Consider the following 6,858-nt stretch of genomic DNA (forward strand, 5'->3'; position numbering starts at 1 on the left):
TATTACACAGGTTTAAATAAAAATAGGGATGTTCAAATATTTGAAAAATATCAAACGATTTATCTCCTCAAAAAAGTGCATTTTAAACTATAATAGCTAATATTTGTATATACAGTAACAAGTGCTCAAGATAAGATTTGAACTTACAACCTAAACATCTTCAGAGTTCCGCTCTACCAGGTTGAGCTTCTTGAGCTTTTTTGTTTTTTTTTTCTATTCTTACTTTTTATATCTACCTTTTGTTTATATACTAGTTTTTAATTATAAATAAAAATACAACTTATGTATATTTAACCCCACGGGGATTTGAACCCAGGATGTAACAGTGAAAATGTTATGACTTAACCATACTTGTCGATAGGGTCTTTATCTTTTACATTCTAATTAAAAAAGGTAATATTCGAGAAACGACTTGAACGTTTACGATATTTTATCAGTAAATCTTAAGTTTACCCTGTCTACCAATTCCAGCACTCGAACTTTTTTTATTTATGTACTTTTTTGTGTATACACAAATATTATACTATTTTATACCACTTTGTAATGGTAAGCTAGTAAAGGCATGAGGTTTAGGAGGATTGTTTAATGCTCATTCTAAACTTGTATAGGCTCTACTTAAATAATGTTGTAAGAAATCTGTGAAAAACTGAGGTGTAGCTCATGGATATCTTAACATACTTTTACCTTCTACTAATTGATCGTATAATAATTTTAAGAATAATCATGTAGCTACCACAGATATAATAGATCCGTAACTACTTATTAAGTTTCAGCCTGCAAATGCGTCGGGGTAATCACTAATTCTTCTAGGCATACCTTGTAACCCTAAGAAGTGTTGAGGAAAGAAAGTAAGGTTAACACCTATAAATAATATTCAGAAGTGAACCTTACCCAATAATTCGTTGTAATCTAATCCCAGTATTTTTGGTATTCAGAAGTATCATGCACTAAATAATGCAAATACTGCTCCCATACTTAATACATAATGGAAATGTGCAACAACATAGTAGGTGTCATGAAACGCTATATCTAACGAAGCATTTGCTAAAATAACTCCTGATAAACCACCTATAGTAAACATAAATACAAACCCCAATGCAAAAAGCATTGAAGGAGTCAGGTGTAATGATCCACCATAACAAGTAGCTAATCAACTAAATATCTTAATACCTGTTGGTACTGCTATAATCAGAGTTGCAGCAGTAAAGTATGCTCTTGTGTCAACATCTAACCCAACTGAGTACATATGATGACTTCAAACAACGAATCCTAGCACTCCTATAGACATCATAGCATATACCATACCTAAGTATCCAAATACGCTTTTATTAGAACTGGCTGATATTGTTGTACTAATCACACCAAAACCAGGAATTATCAATATATAAACTTCTGGGTGGCCAAAGAATCAGAACAAGTGTTGGTATAATATGGGATCTCCTCCACCGGCTACTTCAAAAAAGGATGTGTTAAAGTTTCTGTCTGTTAAAACCATTGTGATACCTCCTGCTAATACTGGTAAGGATAACAGTAATAGCACGGCTGTTACTACTACAGCTCATCCAAATAGTGCCAGTTTATGCAGTCTGATTCCAGGACTTCTCATATTTAATATAGTTGTTATAAAATTCATAGCCCCTAGTAAACTACTTATCCCCGAAAGATGAAGTGCAAATATAGCTAAATCTACACTAGGACCACTATGACTTTGTATTCCTGATAAAGGAGGGTATAGTGTTCATCCTGTCCCTGCACCATTTTCAATAGTGCTGGCAAAAAGAAATAAAATTAAACTAGGAGGAAGTAATCAAAAACTTATATTGTTTAGTCTTGGAAACGCCATATCAGGCCCCCCTACCAATAAAGGAAGTAAGAAATTACCAAACCCTCCTATCATGGCAGGCATAACCATAAAAAATATCATTATGATAGCATGTGCGGTAATTATGCTGTTGTAAAGTTGATTATCCGCTATGTACTGTACACCAGGCCCTGATAATTCTAGTCTTATTAATACAGAAAAAGCTGTACCTAATAGCCCTGAAAATAGAGCAAATATTAGATATAATGTCCCTATATCTTTTGCATTACTTGACAAAAATCAACGTTCTCACCACATTGATATTTTTGATTGTTTTAGGTCAGCATGTGTGTTTAATTGAGAATCACTATAATTAAGTTCAAATGTGTTATTATAATTAGGCATAAAAGTAATAAATTAAAAGGGTAAACCAAAATAATTAAACTTTGTTCCTTATTTTGGTTTAACTATATAAGTGTTTTATAAATTATGTCTTGTTTTTTATTTGTAGAAATCTTTATATTTGTACAGTAAAGATATGCAGTTATTATAAATAAAAACCTACATCAAATGTATTACTAATACAAATACTTAAATTATGATAACATGTAGAATTGTAATACGGTTTATTATATGCTATATATTTCATAACAGATTTGCACAGTTATTATTCGATCCATAACGGGTTTTTAACGTGTTTCAGAGAATATCCGATTCGAACGGATGTTAGTATATTTTACTAAAATAAGTTTCAAGCTTATCGCTATAAACCACTCAGCCAATTCTCTTTCCAGTTGCACATTATTTCTTTTTAGTATTTATACATTAATAAGTAACTGATTCCTCGATGACTTGAACATCGAACATACTCTTATCAAAAGTACACTTTACCTATTAAGTTAAGGAACCTTTAATTACAAGAGCACTCAGACTTGAACTGAGAATTTGAAGTTTGAAGCTTCCTATTTTGCCCATTAAACTATACTCTTTTACACATCTTGTTTTTTTTTTTCTTAAAAATTTAAACCAAATATACGGAAAAGAGATGATTTGAACATCCAGGTGTTAAAACACAATATTTAGCAAATATCTTGCCTTACCTATGGCGACTTTTCCTTTTATTTTCTCTTTTCTGCAAGAAACGAGCTATGTCGGCTACGATCCGACATCTACTTTCTCGACAAGAAAGTTCTTTACCAATTAAGTTAATAGCTCTTAATTAAAATAAATATACGGCCAACCGAATTCGAATCGGTACACATCGTTTGGAAGACGAACGGTCTACCATTAACCTATGGCCGTTTTTTTTTTTTTTATTATTTTTTTCTATAACTGGACTAAGATTATAAAAATTTGATCTAAAAAGGACTAAACCCATTTTCACTCCAAGAAAAACTAGAGGCAACTATCAGGTACTTCTGGTATACCACGAGATGTCAAGTAAATAAGACAGGGGCAACCTAGCAACGTAATACACCTGTTACCAAGTACCGTAATAAAGTGAAATCAAATGACGTGGAGTCATTACTTGCATTAATTTATTTTTTATCTAAATGAAAAATGTTTATTAATATTTCAATCAGCAAACGAAAATGTGAATGAAATATAACGTCAGCTTGACCCTCTGTTGCTATAATGTTCTACCCAAATCAGTTAAAATTGTGTTTAATAAGCTGATAAATTCTAAATATACTTGTGCTTCCATTATATTCTAATTACTACGATCCTCAATAATAAACAGACAAAAATAGGAATAATCAAACAACATCTACAAAGTGTCAATATAATATTCCGGATTCTAAACCTAAATGATGGTTTTCTGTTAAATGGTATGCTAATAAACGTCAAAAACCTACAGCTAAAAATATAGTCCCTATTATAACATGGAGTCCGTGAAATCCTGTTCCAAAATAGAAACATGAACCGAAAGCTCCATCTGATAAAGTAAATGAAGAAACTGAGTATTCTACTCCTTGAAATCCAGTGAATACAAAGGCTAATATTATAGTAAATATTGCCCCATATAGTGCTCCATTTCTGTTTCCTTGTATCAATGAGTGATGAGAATATGTAATAGTTACACCAGATGCTAATAAGATAACAGTATTAAGTAAAGGTAATTCAAAAGCGTTGATTGCTTCTATACCCATAGGAGGTCATTGAGCACCTAATTCCACAGTAGGTGATAATGCACTATGAAAGTATGCTCAAAATATGGCTAAGAAAAATAATACTTCAGATACTATAAATAAAGCCACTCCCATGTTTAAACCTCTTTGCACAGCTAGAGTATGGTTACCTAAATAAGTTCCTTCTGAAATTACATCTCTAAATCATAAAAACATACTTAGTACTACTAACATAAAAGCAGATGGTAGTCAATACTCTGCATATGAAAAGCTATGCATTGTTGAAACACCTGATGTAGTTAAAGTTAATAAACTAATACAAGTAAAAAGAGGTCAAGGAGAAGGAGAAACTAAATGAAAAGGATGTCCTTGAAACGCACTCCTGTTTAGATTTGACATATTAACAAGTTATATACTTCATACAAAACTCTTTTTTTTTTTTAGACTTTGTATTGTGTTTTATTGGATATGGCTAAGCTAATTTTAGTTTTTATACATAATACTAAAAAAATGTTTAATACAAGATTGTTATTTCATCTATATAGTTATAGGTTAATTTCTGTTAAATACACATATTTATATACTGACGATTATATTAAAAAAACCATAGACTTTACATGCAGTAGTGCAAGTATAATACATATCACATAATAACTACAATGCTAAATTTAATGCAATTCTAATGCATCTTTAATATAAGAACATGATAATACAACAAAAACTTGAGCTTGTATAAATGCAATTCCTAATTCTAATCCAGAAAATGCAATTATAAATGCTAGAGGGAATAAACCTAAGAAAAAGAATAAAATTCCTGATGTCATTATATTATAGGTAAACCCACTTAAAATATTCAAAAGCATGTGACCTGATAAGATATTAGCTGCTAATCTTAAACCTAATGATACATTTCTTGCAAGGTATGAAATAAATTCGATTAATACTAATAAAGGCAATAAAGCCAATGGGCAACCCGCAGGTACAAAAAGTGAGAAGAACTCTAATCCGTGTTTGTTTAAACCTAAAATAGTAGCACCTAACACAACTGTAAAACTAAGTGAAAAAGTTAAAATGAAATGGCTAGTTGAAGCAAAACTGTAAGGCACCATACCTATTAGATTATTAATTAAAATAAACACAAATAGTACATATATAAAAGGAAAGTATACTTGACCTTTTTTTTCGTTTATTTGATTTACAACTATACTGTGAACAGTGGCATATACGGTTTCTTGGCATATAGATCAAGAATTGGAAACGATTCTTTCATTATTATTTCCAACAAGATTTAATATTAATACTAAGTATCCTGCTAAAGTTAAATATAAACCTATATTTGTTAAAGATAGAGAAATATTACCTAATATTGGGGCATTTAAACTGATTAAATCTCTAATTTCAAATTGGTCTAATGGGCTAATTAAATTTAAGAATGTATTCATAATATTAGTTAGAAACTATAAATATACTAAAAGATAAAGGTTCCAACTGTTTATAGTAACTATTAAGAGCTATGAGATTTGAACTCATATTATAATGATTAAAAGTCACATACTTTGCCATTAAGTTAAGCTCTCTTTAATTTTTATAACACTATAGCATTGTAATTTAGAGACAAGAAGGAATCGAACCTTCTCTTTTTGATTTGCAATCAAAAGGTAAAACCTTTTACTTTGTCCCTTAATAGATAACGCTTAGTTATATTTTAAAGCTATTGAAAGATAAACGCGAACAGGAGTCGAACCTGCACCTTTGTGTCCGTAGCACAACTTTCTACCATTAAACTATCACGCTTTAAGCCCTTAGAATGAATCGAACATTCATCAAGGTATTAACAGTACCTCGCTCTACCGTTGAGCTATAAAGGCTAATAGTTTTGCACATATAGACTTTGTAAAGGGAAATTAACATAACAAATTATCTATAGATATAATAAGGAAAAAGTTTTTTTTTTTTTGGGGGGGGTGTTGTTAATATTTATTAAACCCGTGCAATTTCTACTACACGAACCGTATTTCGACTTAACACCAATCAAAGTCATACATACGAAGATTAATTGACAAAACGTAGTTTTCTATATTTAATAAGAAACAACCTAATTGTTTATAAATAGAATCATCAATTAAACAAACTTATTGCACATACTCCTTTCGGCGCCTGACGAGTGGTTAGTACCTGACTGAGATTAGAGCCACCGTGATGTGGTGATTCACGATTACTAGTAATTCCTTATTCATGCAGTCGAATTTCAGACTACAATCCATATTATATCCTATTTTAGAGATTAACTCATATTCACATATTTGTCTCTCTTTGTAAAGGCATATGCAGCACGTCGATAGCCCACAACATTAAGGCCATGATGACTTGTCTTCTTCCCTATTATCCCAGTTACTAATGCAACCAAGCACTATCCTTATTATAAGTAAATAAAGCAAGGGATCACGCTAATTTAATGGATCTAACCAAAATCTCACGACATTAGCTTTAGACAGCCGTGCAACGCTTGTTATATCTAAGTAACTATTAATATTTAAAACAATAGTTATTTAGATACCATTCAAGTTGTGGTAAGGTTTTTCGAGGGTTATCGAATTAAAAAACATACTTCACTACTGGTTTCAGAAACGGTCTAATGATTTCAGTTCCTGCGTTGCCGCATTACTCTTGAGGTGGAATGCTTACACTTTCATTTATACATCAATTTTAATCTAACATATAACATTCATGATTTTCTGCCTGGACTACTAGGGTATCTAATCCTGTTTGCTCCCCAAGCCTTCGTCCCTCAACGTCAGTTTATACATAGAGGGTTGTCTTCGCCGTTACACATTCTATTAGTATCAAGGGATTTCATCCCTACACCAATAGTCCTAATATTTACCTCTCACATAAAACTCTAGCAAAGATATACTTTTTAGAAGTTGC

The 6,858-nt window shown here is 31.3% G+C and overlaps 7 non-coding genes across 7 annotated transcripts; all 7 read right to left on the reverse strand.

Moving 5' to 3' along the window:
• Nucleotides 1–122: 122 nt before the first annotated feature.
• LTR77_011269 lies at nt 123–196 on the reverse strand. The gene has a single exon. It is a non-coding gene; the product is annotated as a tRNA-Phe (tRNA).
• Nucleotides 197–291: 95 nt separating this feature from the next.
• On the reverse strand, nt 292–365 carry LTR77_011270. Its single transcript has one exon. It is a non-coding gene; the product is annotated as a tRNA-Glu (tRNA).
• A 2,136-nt stretch (nt 366–2,501) lies between these two features.
• LTR77_011271 lies at nt 2,502–2,589 on the reverse strand. The gene has a single exon. It is a non-coding gene; the product is annotated as a tRNA-Ser (tRNA).
• Nucleotides 2,590–3,032: 443 nt separating this feature from the next.
• On the reverse strand, nt 3,033–3,103 carry LTR77_011272. The gene has a single exon. It is a non-coding gene; the product is annotated as a tRNA-Gly (tRNA).
• A 2,332-nt stretch (nt 3,104–5,435) lies between these two features.
• On the reverse strand, nt 5,436–5,507 carry LTR77_011273. Its single transcript has one exon. It is a non-coding gene; the product is annotated as a tRNA-Lys (tRNA).
• A 146-nt stretch (nt 5,508–5,653) lies between these two features.
• LTR77_011274 lies at nt 5,654–5,724 on the reverse strand. The gene has a single exon. It is a non-coding gene; the product is annotated as a tRNA-Arg (tRNA).
• Nucleotides 5,725–5,727: 3 nt separating this feature from the next.
• Nucleotides 5,728–5,798, reverse strand: LTR77_011275. The gene has a single exon. It is a non-coding gene; the product is annotated as a tRNA-Asn (tRNA).
• Between the last annotated feature and the right edge of the window lie 1,060 nt (nt 5,799–6,858).

The sequence above is a fragment of the Saxophila tyrrhenica genome (genome assembly GCF_035928015.1).
Source record: "Saxophila tyrrhenica strain CCFEE 5935 chromosome Unknown scaffold_44, whole genome shotgun sequence".
NCBI lineage: Eukaryota > Fungi > Ascomycota > Dothideomycetes > Mycosphaerellales > Extremaceae > Saxophila > Saxophila tyrrhenica.